This window comes from Ambystoma mexicanum, chromosome 5p (assembly GCF_040938575.1).
Source record: "Ambystoma mexicanum isolate Mex_15411 chromosome 5p, UKY_AmexF1_1, whole genome shotgun sequence".
NCBI classification, from domain to species: Eukaryota; Metazoa; Chordata; class Amphibia; order Caudata; family Ambystomatidae; genus Ambystoma; species Ambystoma mexicanum.
In genome coordinates this window covers 1,369,342,807-1,369,355,524 of record NC_090930.1, presented here as the reverse complement: position 1 = coordinate 1,369,355,524, position 12,718 = coordinate 1,369,342,807, and the positions used below count along the sequence as shown (strand labels likewise).

Below are 12,718 nucleotides of genomic sequence, written 5' to 3'. Positions count from 1 at the left end.
CAATTGGCCATTGACTTCATTGTGCCACAATGAATGCTTTGTATACCGTGAACAATATGAACTGCATTTAATAACCATTACTTGGCTCACTAAAGACCGCAAAATGCATAGTGTGGTTTCCCTATTTGCATCCAGTCTGGGAACCAGAGTCTGCATGGGTTGCTTGATGTACAAGTGTGACGTTGCACGTAGTGTGCTGCTGTTTTGCCCATACTCAACTGTGATTAAGCTAATCAGAGCTAGCAGTCAGACTCTGGACCACCAGCCAGCTCCGTGAGTGGCCCTCTGAGCCGAGAGCACACGAACATCCAGTGCGGACTGCCATTTGTCCCCCAAGGCTCTGCTCCAATGCCGATCGCATTCAGAACCATGCGCCACACCTGCATTGCCTGCTACCTTGGGGGAGACAGTAAAGTACTTATGTTTTACTGTCAAATATTTTTATCATTCCAAGATACAGACAGCACCGATTTAACTTAAACAGCGCTTCCCAATGGCAGCCTCCAAATTGCCCGGGGCTGCCTCCTAACGACGTGCTGTGTAGAGTGCGGGAGAAGAAAAATGCTCAAGTTGAACAAGACTTTCCCTGAAACAAAACACAGGGCTTGCCTTGCAGTCCTCTCCAGCCCCTGTGATCCCTCGTTTTCCAATTTGCAGCTTGCGAGGCCTCCGGGCTGTCATGAATAGGGATCACACAGGTGCTTGAGAGGACCTTTGCAAGGCGAGCTATGTGTTTTATTTTCATGAAAAGATGCTCAAATTTGAACATGACCTTTTTGTTTTTTCGCTTGACCCCATTCACATTAGGTGATCAGCAGCCGCCAGACAGACAGCAAGGCTCGTTGCTTTGCAATATTCCCCTCCCCCAAGAAGACCAATGTAACTATTTTACCCAGCTCTAACACGTGCCTCTACCTTGCTCTTGCAGCGCAGCACGCTTTGCAAAAAGCTTCAGCAGCGTGTGCTAGCGGCCGGGGTATAGCTTGGGCTGCTCTGCTCCGGCTGGGAAAAGGCTGGTGCATGGTCTCATTGTCCCAGAGTACTGTGGACTGTCGGACACGACTGCCGAGCAGCCAGTGCCCAGTAATTCTAGCGTGCATCTTGACTGCAGTTTCAGTCCGCTAACAGCAGCAGACCCAGAGGAGTTCTTACCCTCGGCACACCAAACAAACTGGACTGGTGTGACTGATACTGGACTTGCACACAGCAGGTATGGAGAGCGTGGGGTGGGAGGGTACTGTGCTAAACGATTCTTCTGCAGTTCGACACTAAACCTAACAGTGTGACTAGTCTGTCCGTTGAGTACACTTTCCCTGGGATGGTACGTCTGTTTTTTCCTTCCAAAGTGCACTCATGCAGCCAGCTAAGGCAACGTTTTGTGTAGAATACATCAAAGGACTGACATTTACAACTGGCGAATTTCACCACTGCCCGTCTTAGGTGAGGTCACAGCATAGCTTGAAGTGGGTGTTAATTATATTTCATTGCAATGCAGAGGCCCGCAGCGGGAGTCAATGTAAAGATTAGAATGCATGAATCATTACTAGACATTCACCACAGAGGAACGTGCCACCCTGAGAAACAGTTTATTTCAGAAAATAATTTCAAAATGCAGCACTCCGCTACAAATGCAATACATATTTCTGGCTACAGGGTAAGCTGTCAATGAAGGGGATTGATGGGGGCAAGTGCTTCTCCCTGCCAGGTCATTTTAGTTTACCAATTCCATGTCCCTCCCGTTTTTCTTTTAAAGGGGGGGATCTTACTGTGCTTAAGCATGCTCACAGGATTTAAAATGTGCACGATAGGCACTAAGTACATGGGCAACCTCACATTGGTAATAACATATTAAACAATTTCCAATTGTGGCCATACATAGCAAGTAATCGGTGTGCAGTGTCAATGTTGTTGGAGAGAAAATACCACTGGCTTTAAAGTCATATACATGAATGAACTGCATGCATGTAATGCAGTGATTTTGGGCAGTTTCAGCGATTCACAAGGAGTTATTTGAACGTTCAGATTGAAGACAAATGTAAACTAGGAAGCTAAAAAGGTAGCCCAGCAGGTTGAGTAACTGTTGCTGAAATGTTATATGTTCAGTTCTACCTGGAGATTCTTGGGCATTTGGTTGTGAGTGCGCTGCTTTCCCAATTTTGCCAACCTCCGAAGCCTGAAAGTAGATGCACGCAGGCTTGACATGCTTGCCCCAGACCTGCAGATGAACTTAACTGGTCTGCTGTTAAATCTCTCTTACCAGTTTAATGGTATCCACTATAGAATAATTGGTCATTTTACTATAGCTGATATGATAGCTCAGTGGGTAGAGCGCTCGCTGCTGCGATGTGTGCATGATCTACAGGTTGCAGGTTCAAATCCCAGCAAGGCCATCTCACCCTTTTGTTCTTCTGCGGTCAATAAATGAGTACCAACACAGGTTGGGTGATATTGTATGCATATTTGTTCTATAAAAAAGAGCTTAAGTGTAAGTGCTATACAATAACATATCATTTTGCCTTGGACGTCTACTTGCATTCACACTAATTTGACAATATGATCTACACACACAGATATTAATGATACATATGGTGGAAATGTAGATCACATTAGTGAAATCATAACCATATTGTTCGTAGGGTACTTAGGAACAATGCAATTTGATGCCACTTCCTGTTTTGTCAAGGGGTGAAAGGTCACGTTTCATCGCTTCCTGGGATGTCACTTTAGGGTGGGTTCAAATGACATCACTTCCGGTGATGTCATCAGAGGTCAAGGGTCATGAGGCGAGCGGTGGGCCACTTTTTCTTGGGTGTCCGGGCCTATTTCTTGTCCCAGTCCGACCCTGCAAGGGGACCAACCATGTCGATCCCTACCCTTTCAAATGGTACCCCCACAACTGGGAGCGGTACCAACGGAGCTTGGATTGTCGCGCCAACCTTACCAGACAACTGGCAGGCGGCACAACTCCTGCAGTGACTTTCTACTTGCTCCCCCATCTTGGGCCAGTAGAAGTGCATGGATAACCTTTGCTTGGTCCTCCTCATACCAAGGTGACCAGCAAGGGGAACGACATGCGCCAACTGCAGGAGGAAGGGCCTAACAGCAAGGGGAACCACCAACCTCCTATGGTCTCCTTCTGTAGACTCTGTGGGCTCACTATACAGGAGTCCACCTTCCCAATAAATCCTATGCTTCCCAGGAGGTTCACCCTCAAGCTGGGAGCAGGCCTGTCTCCTTAGGCCTTCCAGAGATGGGCACTCACGTTGGCCTTTACTGAATTCGTCCCTATCAGGACCTCCTTCAACTAACAAGTCTTTTAGTTCAGGATGATCGTTGGGGTCGAATACTTCAGGCATCGCCACCTCCTCGTCAGGCTCGGGCGATTGACCAACTTCCTCCACCGCAGTGGTAGGCGAGCTCGGGGGAAGATTCTCTTTCCCCCGTCTTGACTTGTAGACTCCTTTCGCCTTGGGTTGCCCCTTCGGCTGGGGCGGCGTATTGGACTTGGCCAATGCTGCCCGTGCTTGAGACCGTGTGTAGGGTCGTTCGGCAGTGTCTCCTAGGAGCCCTAAAGCTCTGAGATCATTACCTAATAAGACCTTTCCCGGGACGTTTCTCTGAATGCTCACTGGAATCCTGACTGCTGTACCATTTAAAGTTAGATTAACAGGGATCACGGGAAACATACGGAGGGGGCCGTCAGCCAACTTAGTGGGCATCAGAGTAGCTCTGGCAACTTCCTCTGAGTCTACCAAGGTAGAATCCACTACAGTTCGACTGCACCCACTATCCCTAAGAGCTGGAGTATCCACTCCATTGATCAGCACACTGTCTTTAAAGTAGTGCTTGGTATTATCCGGAATCCTAGCATACGCCTCTGCGACTTTAGGCTCCCAGGAACCCAGGGACACTAAAACTACCTCGGCCTCTATTCCGCTGGGAAATGAGTCCGAGGAGAAGGATGCTCCTGTAATCTCTTCTTCCTCGTAGGAGGAGAAGGCCAGATTAGCGGAGTGGACCCCCAAAGGTCTAACCTTACAACGGGGATCCCCCTTCACATGGTCAGTTGCTCCACAAGAAAAACAAGCCCCAGAGGGTCTGTTTACGTAGGGAGGCTTATTGTAACCAGAGTTCTGTTTCGGAGGCGCACCTCCACTACCCTGTGAGTTCTCTTGTGTCTTACCCTTGTTTTTCTTTTTGTGGCCCTTTTGGGAAGAAGATTTAGCAGATTCCCCACCCTCCATATCTTTGGACTTTTTCCCCTCCTCCTGCTTACCAGGATGAGTTTTGTCCTTATGGGACACTCGATGTGACACCCATAAGTCTGCTGCAATGGCCAGCTTCTTAGGATCTATCTCCTTCGAATCGGCCTGATGCTCATTATGCTCCGGGAAAGAAGAAGCAAAAATGTGTTCCAGCATGACAAGATTTATCATGCCGTCGAAGGTAGAAACCTTATAGCCTTCGACCCAGCCAGTTAAGTTTTTCAAAGATTCAGCGACATAAGATACCCAAGTACCACCTTCCTTTTTCTTATACTCTCGAAAACGCTTTAAATATTGGGCCGGAGTCTTCCCAAACTTTAAAATGAGAGTCTGCTTTAACATTGCGAAATCAGCCCGCTCAGCCTTCGACATTTCCATAATGGCACTACAGCCAGAATGGGGCAGTCTACTGAGCAACCACGCAATCTTATCAGCATTGTCAACTTCCTGGACCTCGCATGCATACTCAAACGCATTCAGCCAGTCCATAATGTCATTCCTCTCTTCATACACACTGAGCAGATCTTTTGGAAACCGTGGATGAGAGGAGGCCCCAGACCCATGTCCAGGACCCTTGGACCCATTTGCAACCTGAAGCTTGGCCAGTTCCAACTGGTGATCCCTGTCTTTCTGTTTTTCTGCCTGTTCGATTTTTAGTTTGGCTATGCTGAATTCAAGCTCCTGCTGCCTAAACCGCAGCTCTTGCTTCTTGAATTCAAGCATAGCCTCCCCATCAGCACTGGCAGAGGAAACATTAGACAGCTCGTCCTCCCTGTCCTCGTGGTCGCGGTGGAACAGTGCGGCGGCAGAACCGTCGGTTCTACCAGTGAGAGCAGCCCCACCACCTTCCGCACTGTCCTCAGAAGTAATAGCGTCAAGCTGCGCTTCTTGCCACGCCACGATTCTTTGGATCATTTCCAATTTTGTGCCTTGAGAGGAAACACCTCTCTCCGCACACATCTTTTTCAGCGTTTCTGATTTGGAAGCATTTAAAGTTAACAAGGTATTTGTTTCCATGCTGTTTGATAGGACTATGGCCTTTTTAAAGTTATATTACAACAATTCACTACGTGTACTGTTTGGAATAACCTGAAATGCCTTAGTTCGAGCGCAACACTGGATACCTTCAGTCGTATCCCACCGCTGTACACCAATTTGTTAAGACGGATTTCTGAACTCTGTCCTGGTGGCGCAGAAGTTCAGAAGGCCAACCTAATTACTTGGAACAGGGTAACCTCTGGACAAGCCAGACCAATCAAGGTAGCGATTGCGGCGGTCAAGACTAGGTCTCAAGAGGGGTGAGGGTGACTGAAAGCCCGCAATGAGCACACAAAGCAAGAGCGCTAACAAACTACTCCAAACAGTTGTTATATCAAAAATAGATACACATTTATTTTAAGGCCTTTAAAATAATGACCGTAGCGAGAAAATCACAATATCACAATATTAAACCAACACATACCATATCAACACAATATATATACAAATACACAGTCGCAAGCGTTTAAAGCACGAAATATGTAGTCCACCTGCCAGGGAAGGAAAACAGGCAGTGCGATAATGCTTTCGACTCAGTTCGCCTTCATAGGCACCTAACTAGATGGAAGTCCGAGCCCTGCGAAGAGTGGAGCCTTGTGCTCAAAGTACCTGCCACGCCGGTGCCAACGGGCAAAAGGGGGAGCTCTTCGGAGGAGGTCAGGCAGTTCGGGTTAGTGCACAGCAGAAGGAGAACAGGTTCCGCAACTCAAGCGCAGCCTCCACAGCGGGCAGAAGCAGAGCGCGAGCGCGGCAAAAGGGTGCTGTTTTTACACAGCAGGGAAAAGCAATGGGATACTGCAGGAGGGCGACCAGATCCTAGATATACTACTCACCGGTCCCCGAAGCAAGCAGACCCAGGCTTCTCCACGATAGTTTCAGCAGCTGGCAGGTTCAGAAGAGCAGGGAACGCTTTGTAGTCGTGTAGAGTAAAAAGACGTCCCAATCGACGAAACCGGCACAGTTTTGTTGCCGCACAGGACAACGGAGCGGCCGTGTGTATTCGAGCCAAATGAACCCTCCTCCCTTCAGACCTGGGAACGCCAAGCGTACGAAGCGTGGGAGTGGGGGAAAAAGACTCTCAATACAACACAACCTGGCGGCGGTTGCAGAGCCAAACTCCTTGGTAAGCTGGTCAGTCAACTGGATGGCCCAGAGACGCTTCCGAAGGCTTACTTGGCAGGAGATGGTTGAAGATGCCGGGAATAGCTGTTCCTGCTATTCCAAAGGTCGAAGCACCAGTACAGGCCTTCTGGTTCGATCAAAGGAGGATAGGGGCTCTCCGGACGACAGCAGTGCAAAGGAGGATTCCTTCAGCGGGTCACCAGCGATTCCTCGGTCCAGCCTCGTAGTTGCAGGATACTTGGCTCCTGTATTCCTTCGTTCGTGAGAACTCAGGAGATCGACATGGTAGTGGTGTTTCCAGCCCCCTCTTATCCACGGTTCCCTTCGCGCCAAAACGGAGGGGAGCCAATGGGAGATCCGCTCATCAAAACACATACCATACGTGGACCAATCACGGACCACGGTGGTCCCAGGCATTCACACCACCCTAGACTCTCTGGCACCCAGGATGTGTATTGGGACCAGACATCCCAGCCCACACCCTGGAGGCACACAAACGACATGTAGAAGCCCGCGAAAGCAACCACGTTTCGCGGGAAAGTACATGCCCAAATAAGGAAGGCCCCGGGTCGCCCGACCTGGGGAAGGTGAAGGGAGCAAGACGGACAGTGGACAGGACAAAGGAGCCTCGCGGCCTGGCCATTTTGGGAGCCAGGCCACCATTTTGGGTTCAGTGCAAAAACGTGCTCAGAACGCCAAAAGGAGCTCAAAATAAACAATGCAATCGCTGCCACCATTCCAGTCCCTGAATGACTTGCACCGATCAAATACATTCCTAAAAGAGTATCTAGGGCCTGTAGAAGGCTAGAGACCCAAGAGAGCTGTAACTTAGCTTACAGTGCCCTCTTGTGTCGTGTTGCACTAAAGCTGCGACACGATAGAAGAAACTACGGGAAACCACGTTCCCCGGTACTGACTGTCTTAAGGGCATGTCAGTTTCCCCGTAAGAAAGGAGCGAAAGCCCAGAGAAGTGCGGCAGAAGGCTGTACTTCTCTGGCAAAGTCAAGAACCAGTTTAAAAACAATAGCAAAAAGTTTAGGGGTTGCCACATGGAAGGAAAATTCCCTACAATTACGAAATCTTTCCTAACACTCTGTACTCTCATTTCCTGTTACCTTTTCACCCTCTAGAGTCAGGCCCCCGAGAACAAAAAGAGGGTTTTCATCACTCCTCCCCCTATTCTTATTTTGTGTGCATACTCGCCAAGCGGGGTAGGCTTATTTTTTTGCAGCGGTTAATACCTTCCTACAAGAGGTCAAAGAAGCTTTCAACGAGTATACCTATGATCCCAGTAACCCATGTTTGTTGGTTTACCAAGGGTCACCTCTTTCAATCTGATTGTTTGGTTGTTTCCAGTACCACCTTGCAAAGGAAAGTCTTCTCCTGGTGCCACAATGGAAAGATAGCCGGTCACAAGGGAATAGATGCCACCCTGGATCTCATTAGGTGCTCTTTTTGGTGACCCACCTTTTATAGGGACATAAAGATGTTTGTCCGTCTGTGTCACATTTGCACTCAGAACAAACACTCCACTGGCCAACCAATTGGTAATCTGGAGCAAGGACCCAACCCCAGTAGACCTTGGAGCCAAGTCTCTATTGATCTTATTGTCGATCTGCCTCTTTCAAGGGGATACACTGTTATCATGATAACAGTGCATTGGCTCATTTCACTTCCCTCTCTGGTCTACCATCTGCTTCCAAGACCGCGGAGGTGTTCTTCAAAGATTTTTTCCACCTACACGGGTTGCCAGACTCCGTCCCCTCAGACCCTGGTTCCCAGTTCACCTCTAAATTCAGGAAGACTCTCTGCGAACTTTGGGGAACGAAAGAGCACTTTCGTCTGGTTATCATCCACAGACAAATGGACAGACAGAGAGGCTGAACTTCACCATGGAACAGTTCCTTTAGGAGCTATGTCAACACCCAATTGGATAATTGGGGGGGATGTACTGCCTACGACAGAATTCGTGTATAAAAATATCATACATACAGCTATAGGGATGAGTTTGTTTTACTACACCTTTTTATACCGGTCTACATCCCCAATTTCTTCCTACTTCAGCCTTTCTGACCTCCACCATCCCTTCCATGGACTCTCTACTGAGGATCTTTCTCAGGCTCATAAGGATGCGGCTGAGAACCTGAAAAGAGTCAGGCACTCATACAAGACACAAGCAGACTCACACATAAGGGATGTTTCGGATTGGGATGTCAGTACTTTGGTCTGGCTATCAACCAAACACCTACCCAGATGGGTTACACTTCCAAACTCTCTCCGAAATTCATTGGTCCATTCGAGATTCTTACCAAGACAAACCCTGTGGTATTTAGGCTCAAATTGACATTTCCATTGAATCGCTTACATCTGGTGTTCCACTCATCCCTGCTACCTGTACAGACGATCCATACAACCGTAAAACCAAAGCTTTCATCCCTTAACTGCTAAAGTCAATGAGGATTACGAGGTTACCAGGATTTGGGACTCAAGATATTGCAAGGAAAACCTGGAGTATTTGGTATTATGGAAGGGTCATCCTCTCTCCGACAATTCATGGAAGCCAGTTTCCTATATCAATGCACCCCAGCTCATTGATTGGTTTCATCGCCATCATACGGGTAAGCCGGGCTCCTCAGGGCATAGAAGGGGGCATACTGTGACCGGTCGGCGACCATGGGGACTTTGGAGGAGATGGAGTTTCCCCCATTGATGGGCCAGCATGCTTCCTCCTTCATCCCCCCTGAGCAGTCTAGTCTTTTGTTGTTTCATTTCCTCCTCCTTATCTGTCCCTGCTCACTGCACCCGCTTGCATTGCAACCACTTGCTTCCTTGTTCTTTGGTTTAGACGCTAGTTATCCTGTGTCCTTTCCCTTCCTCTAACCTGCCTTCTCTCCTCTTCCTACTGCCTTCTTCCATTCCCTCTGCAATATGCCTGTTCTCCCCTCCTCGGTTCGGAGCTCTTGGTAACTCTGCCTCCTGGATCATGCAAACTTTGCCTGCCCTGCATTTGGTTACCCACTTTCCAGCCAGAGCAAGAGTAATGAAGGCTAGACAATCTCTGCATTATGCACCTGTGCACTAGGTGGAAATGGATGCTTAGCCATCCAAGAGAAACTGCTTAGATATAGCCTGGTGCCTTCTTTGAAATCCTCAAATGCAGCACTCCTTCAGATACCCAAGTACAGGAAAGAACGTTTGGGTGGCCGGGCCTTTTCAGTGGCCATCCCCAGGATTTGGAATTCGTTGCCTGAAAATTTGAGAAAAATTTAGGATTTCTTATCCTTCAAAAAGCATCTCAAAACGTTTCTCTTTAGATAATGCTCATAGATACATACCCCTTTCACAACTGGGTTCTGTTTACATCTATCCTGACAATCAGTTGTTTGAGTGCCATGATGCCTTGACTGGCTATACAAATAAATTGATTTAGATTACTGAGCAAATTGGAACAAGACGCCCTCATAGAAAGGGTGATGGTCCCCCGCCACAGGGGGACCATTCGCAGTTGCCAACAAGCCTAAGTGTCCAGAGGAAGTACAAATCGGTGTGGACATGAGGCTCCCCAACAGACCCATATGCAGGGAACTGCATCCCACCTCCACCATCAACAATATCAATCTAGACGTTCAAGTGGCCATGGTCTTCTCAACCTTTGATCTGAACACAGGGTAACACCATGTAGACTCCATACTCATCAACACATTCTCCTCACATTTCGGCCTATTTTGCTACCAGTGACTCAGCTTCCGGGTGTCCTCTGCTGGGGAGTGTGAGAAACCTGATGGCATCCTCACATCTATTCTCCTTGAATCCTCTTCTCAGGTGGCCAGGGAAAGGCCATTGCTTTTGAATCCAGGCCGCTATATAATCCAAAAGAGCATTACAGTGGCTCCCAAGTAGCAGCAGAAGTTTGGGTGTTGCACTTTGGCTCTCTGTTTGGACCTAGTTGTGTACCAGAGGAGAAGGGGAACAGAAGTTCGACCCTATGTTTTCGAAGAGGTCGCACTAGGTCTCTAGGTCTCACTAGCAATCAGGGCACAGGACTGCAACCGAGCCCCAGGACCTGATGCGATATTGGCCGATCTATTTATGGATCAAATCAACCTATGGGGAACGGTATTGACCTAGGCCTTTAATGCCTGCTTAACTTCTGGTCAATATCCACCCTCCTGGAAATCTGCTATCATTTTTCCAATCTTCAAAAAAGGAGATCTCACCAGCCGGTGTCCTACCACCCCATATCATTATTAAACACTTCATTTAAAATCTTTGGAAGGGTCCTGTTGGGTTATATAGAGTCGTGGCTTGAGGAAGGGTCAGTCCTGATGGACTTTCAATTTGGTTTCAACCAGGATTGGGAACCATAGAACAGGGCCTCAATCTTTAGCTCCTCATCTCAAATGTTGTGTTTTGTAAGGAAGAGGCAGTTTATCTTGCCTTTATGTAATTAAGCACAGCCTTTGACAAAGTTGATAGAACTAAGTTATGGGCCGTGCTGAGGTCGTTGGTTTGCCCAGTGGAAATATTGGTTTTCCTGCGAGAGATCCATTTTGGAAAATAGGGCCAGTGTTCGCACTGGACCGGGGCCCAGTGCGCGGAGGGTTTCAATGTTGTAATGGGGGTTCGGCAGCGGTGTGTGCTCCCCCCTATATTGTTTACATTCTACATCAATGGGCTTCTGAAGGCCCTGGTGGACACCCGCATGGACTACCTGAGCCTGGGTGGCAGGGCTTTCCGGTCCTGGCCTATGCCGACGATACGGTATTCATGGCCAGAGCCCCAAGGGCCCTGCAGGCCTTGGTCGATATCTACGCAACATTTATGAAGGGGCTGGGGCTAAAAGTTAACACCACCACTTAGTCTGCAGTGATGGGCTGTGTAGGTTTCGGAAGGAAGAGGCCAGCAAAGATGTGCCCCTTGTAATGGGGAAATTATCCTGAGAGTAAAAGAATTTGATTATTTAGGGGCCAGATTCTCAGAGGCCGTCACTGGCACTGCTCATCTGAAAAAAACGTCTGTTAAATTGAGTCAGCAAATAGAAGGTATTTCCTGTTTCTTACTAAGGTGCAAGGGACAGCCCCTGAAACCAGTCCTGAAGGTCTATGCCACTCAAACTAAGGCGGCTACTCATTATGGAGCCCCATCGTGGGGTTATAGAAAGGCCATGGAACTCCAGGGGAAAGAAAAGAAGTTCTCCAAACTGCTTTTGGGCCTCCCTGTCTCATCCCCTTGTGCATCTGTCCATAGGGAATTGGGGGTGGAGTATCGGGCTGATGAATGGGTAGCTGCACCTAGTTGTTTTTGGCTACGCCTATGGGCTAACAAGCATGCTACCCTATGCCATTTTATTATCAGATCCACTATGAGTAGAGAAAATTGGTGTAAACTTCCATGGCTAAGGTATTTAAAGGACTCCATGTTCCCCCGGCAACATTCAGGTTCAGTTCCCCCCTAATGCAGTGTTGTCTCCCATGCAATTAAGAGTCTGTAAGTAGGCCTTGAACCGGGGGATATATGAAAAACGGGCCAACTTGGAATGAGCAACCTATTCTGAAAATCAACACTTGTTGATAAGTAGGGTTGATGAGATCCAGCCTTATCTCGTGTGGGGCTCAAAAATTAAGGACAGATGGCTCTTAATGAGGGCCAAGTTTAATTGCCTACAGTTAAGGGCAACACAGAAAAGTGGCCAGACTTCCCCAATGATCCAAGTTGCCCAATGTGTGGGGCGGCAAGGGAAGAGCTGACGCATTTTCTACTATTTTTCCCTGTAAATGGGGATATCAGAAGGAGTACTACCTTGCAGGTAGTCAGGATTAACAATATCCGCCTTTATAGGCCGGAATTACTGTTACTTCGGATGGCTAAAACAGAATTGACTGCCTGGGCCCTCCTGTCGTATCTGAAAAGAGCAATGTAATTAAGGAAGGGTATTTTAAGGGGTGAGAAGTTTTTTTAACTGTTTAGTGTTACACTGTTTTAATTTGTCTCCTTAAGGTTTTTGAGACTGTAAAAGTCCTTTTTAACGTTATGTACTTACTGTTGAAATCATGATTCTTATTTGTTTAGGATGTTTGTGTTTGATGGATGATCTAATCAGAATAAACTTTGAATTGATCGATTGATTAATAAGGAGTGCTTCATGAGCACGCTCAATAAGGCATTCCTCATTGCCCTGGATAAAGACCAGCATTTGGGTGATGCTTTGACTTCTTTCCTCATGACGTATAGAACAACCTCACATGCCACTACTGGGGTGGCTCGAGCAGAGGTGCTTTGTGGGTGAAAAGTAT

The 12,718-nt window shown here is 47.8% G+C and overlaps 1 protein-coding gene across 1 annotated transcript in view; it reads left to right on the top strand.

Moving 5' to 3' along the window:
- Positions 1-972: 972 nt before the first annotated feature.
- The window catches only part of SLC6A19 (solute carrier family 6 member 19), a 791,726-nt gene continuing 779,980 nt past the window's right edge, over positions 973-12,718 (top strand). The window contains exon 1 of the mRNA XM_069613782.1: positions 973-1,210. The gene's annotated coding sequence lies outside the window, so the exon portion shown is untranslated. The remainder of the gene's footprint in view (positions 1,211-12,718) is intronic.